Source organism: Mesoplodon bidens, assembly GCF_964165515.1.
Source record: "Mesoplodon bidens genome assembly, chromosome: 12".
Lineage (NCBI taxonomy): Eukaryota > Metazoa > Chordata > Mammalia > Artiodactyla > Ziphiidae > Mesoplodon > Mesoplodon bidens.
The window spans coordinates 82216653-82229997 of record NC_138168.1 but is presented as its reverse complement, the minus strand read 5'-3'; the positions used below and the strand labels follow the sequence as shown (position 1 = coordinate 82229997).

The following is a 13345-nucleotide window of genomic DNA, read 5'->3' as shown; positions in this document are numbered from 1 at the left end:
GGGTGGGAGGCTGAGGGGAGCTTCACTCATTAAGGAGACAAATCTCAGAATCCTTGTCTGGTTTGTGTCACAGAACTTGGGTTTAAGACCTGCTTCCAACTCTTAAATAACATGTGAGTTTTAGGTCGAACTACTTCTGCTTTCTGAATCTCTTTTTCCCCATTTGCAACTTGAGGATAAAAATATCTGTCCTACCTACTTCATGGATAGAGAATTGAGTGTGGAAATAGATGTGAAACCACCTAAAAAACTGTGAAACACAAATATTCAGTACTATTATTAATTTTTAGTGATAAATTTAACTTGGTGTACTATGATATCAGATCTCGTAACAGTCTGCTGTTTCATTTTATTAACTATTAATCAGTACATTAATTATTACATATGTTTATATATACAAATTTGGAACTTTCCAAGTTCCACTGTTAGCACTGATTTTGATTTTGATCAATTCCCCAATAATTACAGCATATAAAACTACCTTATTTGCCACACATGTGTCAAATGTCAACAGAAACAATGACACAAACCATGTACTTGTATTATTACATGCTAGAAAGTGTAGAAATGTAACCTAAGTATTCACTGAACAACTGGAGAATCTCAGCCATGGTGCTCTTGGTCCCCAGGGGATGTTTGTCAATATCTAGAAACATCTTTGGTTGTCACGCTGGGGCACTGGCATGGAGCAGGAAGAGTTCAGAGATGCTAATCATCTTACAAAGCACAGGACAGTCCCCACAATAAGTAACTACTTGACTCCATACGTCTTTAGTGTTGAGGCTGAGAAACCCTGCCTTAAAATGTTACTGCCTGTCTCATTAAAAACACTAAAATACAAGAACAAATATGCCAAAAAATCTAAAACCAAAGCATTCAAACTCTGTCAAGGACCCAAACTTACTAACAAACTCTGTAAATACAGCCGGAAGCTGCTTCTCCCATCTTGCCTCAAGGAAGCGCACTCCAAATGCACGGATACCCGGACTCGAAGGAGCTCATTTCTAATCATAAGAAAACTTGAACCCAATTTGTATGAAGAGGCAGGATAAAGGAACATCTGGTCTCCATAGGAATAGTGCTGAGGGAGCGTAACCCTTATAAATAAAGTGGGCACAAAGCGGGCTGCTGCTAAGGGCCTCAAAAGCTAAGCATCCATTGTAGAGCCCCATTGGGTCTATTTTAATTCAGCAGGATTCCTTCCAAATGCATATTAACAGATGAAAAGACAAACCAATCTGCAGCAAGGGATGCCTAACAGGACCTCAGTCGACAAACATGGCTGGTATTCAGCAGGGGAAAAGCAATAAATTCCACAGAGACAATAGCCCAGCTTTTTGCACAGTTCATCACCTTAGTAAGCCAATTTCTCGCAAGCAGGGTCTCAGCACTCACACCTGTCTTCATAAAAAAAAAAAAATTTAACATCTGCAGCATTGCTTACAGAAGTGTTTGTCCAAGGGTTCATGATGCATTGTTGGCTCATGAAATTTATTTAATGATTTAATACCAGTATTTTCAAAGGAATAGAACAGAATAGGAATGGAGCAGAGACTATAATAAAATAGAGAATAGAGAATTGCATCCCAATAATGGTAAAAGTTGTTCTATGACATTAAATTTTTGTGTGTGCTTGTATGTTTGCCTGTATACTGGGTGGTGAAGTAAAATTATATCTCCTTGAGTAATGGTCTGAAAAAAGAACTTGAAAACAATGATGTATAAAACCGAAAGCAGCAGTTTCATCAGAATGGCACATCCATTCTAATAAGACCCAAGGACAACCCAAGTCTAGAGAGTCTTGAAACATCCAAAAACTCATCGCCCAAGGCAAACACTTCAGCTAGAGGGAAGAAGAGCGAGAGAGAAAAGGACTCTCCGTTATTGATGTGCAGTTCTGGGCACCACACGTGACGTCCTCACCCTTCCGCAGGCTACAGATTAAGAGAAACTTTCCTTGGACATTCAGACCCTTCCTATGAAAGTTAAACATGACCCGATAAAGAAGTCAGCCAAAGAACTGAGTCTTGAGGATGTGTGAGATTCTGCTAGATGAGGAAAGAAAAGGACATTCCAAGGAATAGAAAATGGCGCATCAAAGACACGGGCGCTCCAGGACCACTTGCTGAATCCATATGTGACTGAATCAACAAGTGCACTAAGCAGAGAAAGCCCCCAGCTTGTTCAGGAAAGGGGACAAGGGCAGCAGGGGCTGAGCACAAGTGTCAGGGATAACGCTGTATCCCTGACAACGTTAGGGACAGAGGAGGAAGAGAGAAGAGGAGGAAGAGGTGAGAGGGGAAGGAGCGACGAGGGAGAGGAGGCTGGGGGAGACCTTGCCGGTCCCTGCCCATCACCTTTGCGCCCTCCCCACCGTCCCCAGGAGCACCACACATGAGCCGTCTCCTAGGGACACTCTGGGACACCATCTGGGAAGGAGTCCACAGTAATCAGTAGCTCGAAGCCCAGTGTGGGAGGCAGTGTTGGCAAAAGAAGAAAATGTCCTTAGTGTTCGCAGAAACTTGGGAACTGATGTGAAGTAAGAGTTCCACTCACCAACTCAACTTGAATTTCTGCAGACCCGCCTATACATCCACCCTTGTGCTGGGCACTGGAGAGAAACAAGAGTGATATATGATCTGATCCCTTCCCCAGAGGGGCTTATCAGCTTGTGTAGGAAGGGGGAGCAATGATGAACAGGAAACATTTGCAATAAGCGAGTTTACAACAACTTTAACAGCATTGAGTTTATGAGAGACGTGGTGAGACCAACAGTCCCACAAATATTACTGGTATGTTTCTGGAATGTCAGTGAGTTGAGAGGCCCAGCTACCTCTGAGCCATCACAGAAACTAAAAATATTTCAGGGGTTTTTTAAAAATCAACTTTTCAATAAAAATTACAGAACTAACATAGTCTAAAATAAAACCATCCATGTAAAGATAAAACTTTTTTATTTTTCTTTGAAAAATTATCAAAATGCATCTCATACATTTTCATCCCTGCTCTTTCTAACACAGTAGAATGGTTTTTTTTGTTTGTTTTTAAGTATCAAATGTTGGGACTTCCCTGGTGGCACAGTAGTTAAGAATCCACCTGCCAATGCAGGGGACACGGGTTCGAGCCCTGGTCCGGGAAGATCCCACAAGCCGTGGAGCAACTAAGCCCATACGCCACAACTACTGAGCCTGCACTCAAAAGCCACAGCTACCAAGTCCACGCGCCACAACTACTGAAGCTCGTGTGCCTAGAGCCCGTGCTCCGCAACAAGAGAAGCCACCGCAATGAGAAGCCTGCGCACCGCAATGAAGAGTAACCCCAGCTCGCCGCAACTAGAGAAAGCCCGCGTGCGGCAACGAAGACTCAACACAGCCAAAAATAAGTTAATTAATTAAATAAAAATAAATTTATAAAAAAAAATATATCGCTGACCTTAAAAAATATATATATCAAATGCTGAGTCCCACTCTGCATTTTCTCCCAAGGGTACTTCAAGTCTCATCCACAATTTGGCCAACAGCCTGGTCTCTACAGACCTTATACTGCTTTGGTGACAGCTGGAACCAAAGATGCACAAGACTCAAAATGGTTAGCATGACTTTTAAATAACCCTCTTTTGTAACTTGGGATTCAAAATGGTTTGCATGACTTTTAAATAACCTCTCTTTTTTAACTTTTAGGAACATGAGCCATTCCACAACAAGCGAGTTCAGACATGGGTAGGCACCTCCTAAGCCTCACACCAAGATGAAAACAGAAGACCATGCATCGGAATCCCAGGCTATAACCACATGGCTTCTCACTGACTTGGAGACCTGTCAGGCACGTGCTTCAGTAAATCAGAAGCAGGCATCACACTCCTAAACCGCAGTCATGTTCTGTGAACAAAATATACTGTGGCCATTGTACCAGGTTATTCTTAGCAAAGTATTTCTTCATTATATACTGTTCCATTTACGTTTAAAACTGAACAGGCTTAAACCACACATTTTTCCCCTCATTTAAACAGGGGTTTTCCTCACCCTCATAAATGTGTAACTATTTGCCTTCCATTCAGTTTGTAGCCTGATTGAAGCCTTCATTTCTGTAAGTCTATGTCTTAAAGCCACAATATAAGTTGTTCTTGGGCCTGAAGGTAAAATTAAACCAATCACTGCTGAACTTTTCCATAAATCATATATTATTCAAAATAAACCTGATAAGATTTTAGCTAGTAACTTTACAGAAACTTTCAGGGGAAAAAAAAAAAGAATAGCATTAGTACGTATAGTTTAAATTTCATAATTTACAGGAATTGAAAAGTTTTGATACCTCAAGTAGATGGGCATGCAGAGAGACAGGGAAGGATTTAATATGTCCTGAGATGCTGTGTGCCAGGGCTACCCAGGGCACAAGAACTCATCCCTGTTTTATAGGAAAGGAAATGTTAGCCTCCAGGGATTAAATAATTTGACCAAGATTCCGAAGGGGCCAAGATAGAAATCCAACCTGGATTTCTTTAATTTTTTAAAAAATGTATGTACTTACATCAATACAATTTTAAATGTTTCTGTACTTTTTATTTATTTATTTATTTTTTGCGGTACGTGGGCCTCTCACTGTTGTGGCCTCTCCCATTGCGGAGCACAGGCTCCGGATGCGCAGGCTCAGCGGCCATGGCTCACGGGCCTAGCCGCTCCGCGGCATGTGGGATCTTCCCAGACCGGGGCACAAACCCATGTCCCCTGCATCGGCAGGCAGATTCTCAACCACTGCGCCACCAGGGAAGCCCTCTGTACTTTTTAAACCTGAAAACATCCCATATCTTTTTTTAAAAAGTACAATCTGGGGCCTCCCTGGTGGTGCAGTGGTTGAGAGTCCGCCTGCCGATGCAGGGGATACGGGTTCGTGCCCCGGTCTGGGAGGATCCCATATGCCGCGGAGCGGCTGGGCCCGTGAGCCATGGCCGCTGGGCCTGCGCGTCCGGAGCCTGTGCTCCGCAACGGGAGAGGCCACAAGAGTGAGAGGCCCGCGTACCGCAGAAAGAAAAAAAAAAAAAAAAAAAAGTACAATCTAACTTTCAGTTTCCTCCTTTACAAGAATGATTGGGATCCATGCCCCTTTCATAAATACCTTTCCTTAGCGGTATCCATTCTCCAAGCAGCAAACGCTTCCACAGCTGGGGATGGGAACATGATAAAATGAAAAACTGCAATTTTAAGTTAACTAAGGAGCTGGAAGTTTAAAATGTAGTTATTCTATTCTGCTGCTTTGCAACAACATTGCACAAACGAGAGTTTTGTTTTCTTGATAGTTTAAGCTACATGGTCATTATTCTAAGTATCAAGACCATAGAATAATCAAGGGGAATCTTCCTGAAGTTTCCATTTCATCTAATGCTAAGTAATTTAAACACTGTTGCCAAAGAAACATAGATCACGAAGTAAAATATAAAATTTACATTTTGAGATAAAACATAGGAAGTCAATGATATTTAGCATTTACATTAGGTTGCTTTAGCTACCTCATCGGGTATCCTAAGTAGGATATATTTCCATTGAATAATGTGATAAATGTTTCCTGAGCAACCAGTCTGTGCTAGAACTGTTCTGGGCCCTGGGATATAGCAATAAATACACCTCCCCCCCAAAAAAAAAATTCCTTTCATGGAGCTTATATTATAGTGGGGAGACCGAACAATAAACCAAGAAGGTAAGTAAATTATATATTAGAAGGTGATTAAGTACTTTAGCAAAAAAGTAAAGGGGGGAGGGGGAAATAGGCCATGTGGGGAGAGGGGAGCTATAGGTCTAGAAAGCGGAGCCGAGAAGTCCTCATGACTGGTGACATTTCAGCAAGGACTTGCTGGAGGGGAGAACATGTGGATTCTGGGGAAAGAAAGAGCCTCTGAAGCAGAGGACAGAAGGTGCAAATGCCCAGAACGGTGGACAGGCAGGAGGTCAGCTCGGCTAGAGCAAGAGCCGTCAGAGGGGACAAGGAGCCAGAGGGCGTAGCCCGAAGGGACATTGTAAGGGCTCTGGCTTTCACCCTGAGATGGCAAGCCATGATTAGAGGGCTGTGAATAGAGACGGCTCATCATGGGGCATATTTCTAGAGGACCCCTGCAGCTGCCCTGTGGATCTGGACTGCTGGCAGCAAGGGGGAAGCCAGGGCCTGTTGGGCTGGGAGGGTAATTCACACGAGAGGTGATGTGGGTTGGACTCAGGTGGGAGGGTTGGGAGTCTGGAGACAGGTGAAAGGAGAGCCAACAGGAGTCTCAGGGGGTTGGGAGTGAGCAGTGACAGGTCAAGGACAACACGGCGATCTTCAGACAAAGCCACCGGGAGAATGGGGAGGGCAGAGCAGGCTTGAGAGGAAGAGAAGGGGGTGGGGTCTGCTTTTGTCAGGTGGGAGATGCCCGCTGGACAGCAAAGTGGCAACGCCGAGTAGACACTGGGATTTAGGAGCCTAGCGTTCCAGGGAGAGATGGGCCTGAGGGACAAACTTTCTATCACCCACGTGAAGGTGGTATTTAAAACATACATTGGATGAGCACCCCCCCCCGCCGAGGGAATAAGTAAACAAAGGGAAGAGAAGAGGCCCGGTAGTGCTCCAACACCAAGAGGCCAAGAAATAAGGAGAAACAGGAAGAGCGGTCAGTGGATCCAATTAAGAGGAAACCAAGAAAATATGTTGCTGACAAAGCCCACTGAAAAAAGGCTTTTCAGGGAGGAGATCATGAGCAAGTACCAAATGCTTCTGATAGTTCATGTAACAAGGACTGAGAACAGAGCCCTGGACTCAGCAACGTGGAGGCTATCGGTGAACTTGACCGGAGCAGAGTCCAGGTGGAGAAAGCTGGGTTGGAGTGAGTCTGAGGTCCATGAAATCGAAGATGGTGAATAGAGACAACTCGTCAAGGAGTTTTACTGTAAAGAAGAGAGAATCAGGCGGTAGGAATCTAAAAGAAGGGTGTGAGGGTGTGAGGGTGTGAGGGAGTGAGTGAGTGAGTGAGTGAGTGACTGAGTGTGTGTGTGTCTTCAGAAGAAATCCGAGAATTTGACGTGGCAGGAGAGAGAGGGGAAATTCTGGTGTTGTCCTTTATTAGCCAAAGGGGAAGGAGGCTTCTCCCCAAGCCTGTTCATGCACCAGAGGGGGAACTGGCCCTAGAGCCATGACGCTCTACTACTAGAGAAACTTTAGAAAAACATCTGAGAACTAATAATAAACACATGAGGTAAGGCGCCAGGACAAAAGGGTATCAACTCTAGTAAGGAACTTGTTGGCAAATTATTTCTCACTGTGCCTTCTTATCATTTCCAGTTTTTTCCTCTCTAGGTCACATGTAGGGTAGAAAAAGTCAGTCAAAGTTTTTGCTATGTTCCGGTTACTTCTGGGTTTGGGAGTTGTTTTGTATTTAACTTTTGATTAATTTGTGATCATGCTATCAACTGTCAATGGAATATGTATGTATATACATATATGTGACTGTGTGCGTGTGTGTCTGTGTTCCATGAATGTGGGCGCACTTTTCATGAAGCTCTTTACTCTCTATTACCTTTTGACATCTTGGGTTTTCTTGGCTTATGTCTGTCTGCGAACACTGCTGCCTTTCACTTGTCACTCTACCTTCCAGGAGTGGCTACAGATGACTTGAAAACAAATCTATTTTCATTGTCTCCACTCAGAGTTTCTTTTCACTGGCTTAAATGGTATGGACTTTTAACTTTTGTCTTTCCCAGCCCATACACTCCGCATCTCTTTAGCCCTTCACATCTCAGCAATCCTACTCAATTCTGCAACTAGAGATGTGTCAAGGTCAAGTACAAAAACAGGATGGGGATTATTATTGCTTTCCAGTGTTGTCCTAAATATACCCAGGATTTCTAAACCTTTATTTAAGTTTTAGGAACATCCTGGACCAACTTCATCCCAACACTATCTGCAGCACTTACCACGTCCCTTTCCTAGAACAAAATGATTAGTCTATCACTTTATATGTAAAGTTTATTTTTCCAAAAGGGCCTTACATTACCTTGGCACCAAAGCTAAAGTCCATCTGCTGTCTTCTGTTCCCTTCCAGAGCCTCTCTTGTCAGGCACAGAACTAATGAAAACGTCAGTCTTCTATTAGAGTGGGATCATGGGGAAAAAACCTCTCAATATAAGGCCACAAAGAGAGACACACTGACAGATGAAGTCTAGCCAAAGCTGCCTCATCATACAGGTTGACACATGGGCACCTAACTCTCTCTCTGGCAACAGTCACTGGGGATGATGACCATGGACTGAGTGTACAGCTTTGAACTTCATTAGGATCCAAGAGAAACAAAAGTCTTTGTCTTGTCTCTGACTAGAGCTTTAAGCCTGTCTCGTTTGGTAAGTAAGTAAGTATGTAAGTCAATGAAAGGAAGGAAGGAAGGGAGGGAGAGGGAGGGAGGGAGGGAGGGAGGGACGGAGGAAAACGGGTATGTATGTGTCCATTTATAAAGATATATCAGAATGAGCCAAAGTATTCCCGATTACAGAGACAGGTAGTGTACGGGAAGACCAACAAGATAACTGGTATCACATCCCAGCTCAGCAGCCAACCATCTTGGTAACTTCGGACGTGCCGTTTCATTTCTGTAGGTTTTCAGTTTTCCCATTTGAAAAATGGCCTAAGGTCCCTTTTCAACTCTACAATACTACGGACTATAAATAGCTGACAACAGAGTGTACGATGTAGTCCTGGGATACTGACATGAACGCCTCCTAGCCTTTGGGAGTCCATCTGAGATAGAACTGAATAATCAAAAGACACTCAACCCACCATGACTAAAATTCAAACTGTTATAAACACAATGTTTAGAACCTTTCTGGGTCAACAGTCAGAAATTCAGGTTTATCAACTACTATTATTATTTCTTTTCCCTGTGTCTAATATTATTGCTATTTCTTTTGAGTCCATACCTTTATCTAATTTTTTTTTTTTAGTTTTTCTAGTAAAACCATTTTATCTTGTTCCTTATTTAAGGAACACAATTTCAAATGACAAAGGCAAATTATTATTTATTTATTTATACTTATTATTACTTCCCTTTCAAGGGATCTCACTAATGGGGTTTATTACCTTTACATAAATGAGTCTTACAAAGTGGGCTAAACCTGAAAGCACAGACACACACAGAAAGGGGCCCCATCAGATACTTAAGGAGTGTGAGCTTTTCCCTCTAGGCTTCTCTCTGTGTTCTTTCCACATTCATTCGATAGCTGTTGAATAGGAAGAGGCTGTAGAGACCCTACGCTAACTTTATACTTCGGAAAAAGGGAATATGGCTCTTCTCAAGCACAGTCTTGGACCACCAAGACAGAATCATCTGCTCTACTTAGTGGTTAAGTGAGGACCACTTCAGAAGGATAATCTCTTGGCAAGGAGCCCAGCCCTTATCTCGCCCTTTTAGGCATCCTAGATGAGGCCTGGGGTAAGGAGAAGGCTTTGCAAGTCGCTCCCTCTGCACTAAAGTATTGAAAGAAAGGTGTTATCTACTTGCATTCAAAACACCGTGTCAGTATGGAGTGGAGTCAGAAGGTTCTTCGACAGACTTCAGTTTCTGTCTACAAGCTCTGGTGAAAATCAAAGTGGTTGACATGTGTTAATGCGGCTACACGAGAAGACAGGTGGGGCTTGCTCGGTCCCTGCTCTACGTGGCTGCCGGCTCTGTCACCGCAGCGATTTCTACTTTCAAAGGAAGAGCAAGAAATAAAACACTACCAGCATTTCTATTAATTCTAACCTACCTGGACAGCACTCACATTCCTCCATCCCTAAAAGACGTTTCTGTAAAGGAAGACACACATTGAAGAGGCACACACATCACCCACCTTAAAATAACTCATAACCTCATTCAGCTGAAAGTAAGTACAAAATTTAGAATCCCTAAGTATGACAGAGGGCCACAGTGAAACGCTGAGACGTGTTAGGGAAAACTCTAGCAGCTGTTCTGCAGTACACTTACTTTCCAGAAATTCTATAAATAATCTTCCAAGTTACAATGACTTCAAGAAAGCTTCCTATTTCTGTCTCTCCACCTACCAATTTTCCGAGAATTACATGCTTGGCCAAATTAACATAAAGCTGAGGGAAATACTCTGCCAAGCTGGGTCCCTCAATCCTTGCTGATAAACTCAGCGCTCAGACAGCCTAATGAATGAGCCGCCCCTGAGGGATTATGACATGAATCAATCATCCTACTTAAATAAAGTACTCCCTGCCGCCCCCCCAACACACACATGACGAAAGATTCCCTTTCTTTCTCAGAAAGTTGGAGACAAAAGTTAAGGATAAACGTGAATAAAGAGTGAACATCAAATTACAAGTCGAAACTCTTAAACCAAGGAGCTCACTCAGCTCAAAAGTAAGGCCTGAGGAAGTTACATAATGAGCAGGAAACTATAAAATATAAGCTCTGCGCACATTTTCATTTCCCTCCGTGCCCTGAAAGAATTAACTGGTAAAGATAAGGTCGTAGTCATTAGTCTTTCACATGGTCAGATTGAGAAATGGCACTTTCCTGAGATAGCAGGAAAAATAAATCCATAAACATAAACCATCAGCTTTGGGAGAGAGTTAATTAGTAAAACGGGATGGGTAGCTGTGATAAATCACTAATAGGTGTGTGAAAGCATACAGACACTCAACTGGAAAGGGACTGTTCCCTCATGCACACCAATGTGGGCGGCCCACGTACAAAATAATGTAAAACAAAATTCAGCACAGGATGACATGTTACCAAAGGGAACATTTCAAGAAACACTGATATCTCATATATAACATGAGGTCTCAACTGCAAAAGGGGGGAAATAAACAGTTATACCCTTACCTTTGCCAGAACTTTGGATGTAGCCAGTTCTTCTCAGGCTCTTTTACTTACTCCACCAAGTTTCCCAGAGTCAAGGTCTATACACACATCCGTGGACTCCCTCTTCTTCCTGCCCATGGTAAGGCAGGAAACAACGTCTAACACTTCAAATGCTCGGCTGTTAAGAGCTAAAAACAGATCCTGTGCAATGCTGGATGTATTTTCGTCTGCTAGCTACACACCCTCATCATGTTCAATTTTTTCCATTGGTGGAGGAGTATGATGCAGACTTAACCAGAAAGTGGTTTTCCATGGGCTGCCGGCAGCGATTAGGCAGGACAGCCTGCCATCAGGGCCTCCGAGCCAGGCTCGCCCATGACTGTGCTGCTGTTGGCCTCACATTCCAGAATTACCACCAAAGTTCCATAGGGACGCGGCTCCAGAGTTTGCTAAATAAAGGTTTACTCACTTGAAGGGAAGCTCAGCTGCTTTTTTAAGCCTTTGCAGCAGGAAGAATACACACCTACCATCCTCGTGTTTAGAGCGGGAGTAAACATTCTATCTCCAAAACCACAGCTGGAATGTGACGGTCATAAAAACCCTGCCTCAAGAGCAGCCCTTCAAAATAATTTTGTGATTTGCAAAATAGCGGGTGTATACGTACTCTGTGTGCCTTGCTGGAGTTACTTCGTTTTTCAGTGAAGTAGCAGTGCCCTACACTGGAAGTTCCTGTTATCTCAAAGGGTCACTATTTTCTCAAAAATTAACATTGAATTGTTAAAAAAAAAAAATGGGATAGACCAGAGGTTCAAGGATTAAGTCTTGCTGTACCTTTTGATGAAAGACCTTCCATTTAAAGTATGCCCAAAAGATAAAGCAACATTTTCAGATCATTTTATATTAGTTACTGGGGATGGAGGGGTTGCCAAATGGGAAAACAAGGTTACATCTGTGAAGCAGATTTTCAATTTTAATTTCAGTTTCAATTTTTGAAATTATAGTCCATAAAGAAAACAGTTTAAGCAGAATTTTCCACGTTATCCTGGACAAACACATGGCAAGAGTTTTTTAAGAAAATACTTTTCATGAAAAAATGTGAATGGCTCTATACATGCAACAGACAAGATTCTTACATAATATTAAAGACAAGATTCTAGTTTAGACACATAAGCTTTTAATTCCTTATCTTGCATGAAAAATGAATGCATATGTACACATGCATAATCTACACATACAGATACGCACATGTGCAAACAATGTTTCCATCTAGTTTCCATGTAGTTAATACATGCTTGAAGATACACTTTCTAATCTTAGTTGACAAATAATAAGGGCCGTTACATAAGATCATCAGCCCAATAGTTATAAAAAGTATTCTAACCTCCACAAAAACTTAAATTAGTGAACATAGAACCAAGGAATTTTTAGAGCTGGTGGAGAAAAACTGAAAAATTCCTTGCTCCAAGCCCCTCAGTGAGCAAATCAGAAACGAGGCTTGAAGTGACTTGCTCAAGGTCAGTAGCAGGCAGCAGAGTCAGGACCTGCCACCCAAGTAGCCACAACCCCTGGGACTGAAGTCAGAAGGTTGCCAGGGAAGCCAAATCACATAACAGAAAACATGGGAATTCCCAAAATGTTAATTTGACGTGTGTCTGTATTTAAAAATTCTCTGAAGAAGCAAATATGCTGTTGAAGTCACTTAGCTCCTATTCCTTTAGATCCAGCACCATCATATCTGTTACCAAAAAAATTAAGTAAAAGAAAATATCAGCCAGCATAAAACAAGCATATGTCTTCCAAACAACCTCAAGACAGAAGAACTGCTCCTTGATGTGAAGGAGAAGAGGGGAATTGTGTCAGAAAGAAAGAAGTTTTAAAGAGATATGTTTCTGAGGGTGGACAAAGTATCAGAAGAACAATTAATTGCGTGGAAACAGTTGCACATCCCTATTAGTCTTAAGACAATTCTGACCTTTTGATACATTTTACACGTAGATTGCTCTAAGCCAGAACTACCCAGAAGACTGACTTATCTCTAACATTCCTCAGATACTTCCAATGGGTTTGCATTGCCTGGTTCCATTTTTTATCACTGAGGTCACCCAAATAACTTTAGTTCTACAAATTTATAGAGTCACTTGGGGTTTCAAACTATATCAGATTTTTCAAGTTCTTTAGACTTTGTCCAACTACAGCAAAATACTCTCAATTTAGTACTCCATCCTAAAATTACAAAACCCAGCATATTTCCACATCATAAAACCTAGACTTTATCTCTCTAATGCCTCATTCTGACATAATAATATAACTGGACATATGCATTAACAGGCATCTAAAACTGAATTCCTTGGCAAAGATCTCTGAGCATTATGTAAATTACTACTTAAGAAGTATTCTGTCCTCAAACACACCATGCAAAATGACACATGTAAAAGCAAATATAGCAAGATGTTAACAATTACAGAATTCACGTGGTAGGTTTATTGTTCACTATACAATTCTTTGGACTTTTCTGTATTTTTGCAA

The 13345-nt window shown here is 42.2% G+C and overlaps 1 protein-coding gene across 3 annotated transcripts in view; it reads right to left on the bottom strand.

Annotated features, from left to right (window-relative positions):
* The window catches only part of TIAM2 (TIAM Rac1 associated GEF 2), a 236226-nt gene that overhangs the window by 117940 nt on the left and 104941 nt on the right, over positions 1 to 13345 (bottom strand). Inside the window, exon 1 of one of the 3 annotated variants that reach the window (XM_081251341.1) lies at positions 10841 to 11251. The exons of the other annotated variants lie outside the window; for them this stretch is intronic. The gene's annotated coding sequence lies outside the window, so the exon portion shown is untranslated. Of the gene's footprint in view, positions 1 to 10840; positions 11252 to 13345 lie in introns of those variants that run through there. 3 annotated transcript variants of the gene reach the window in all.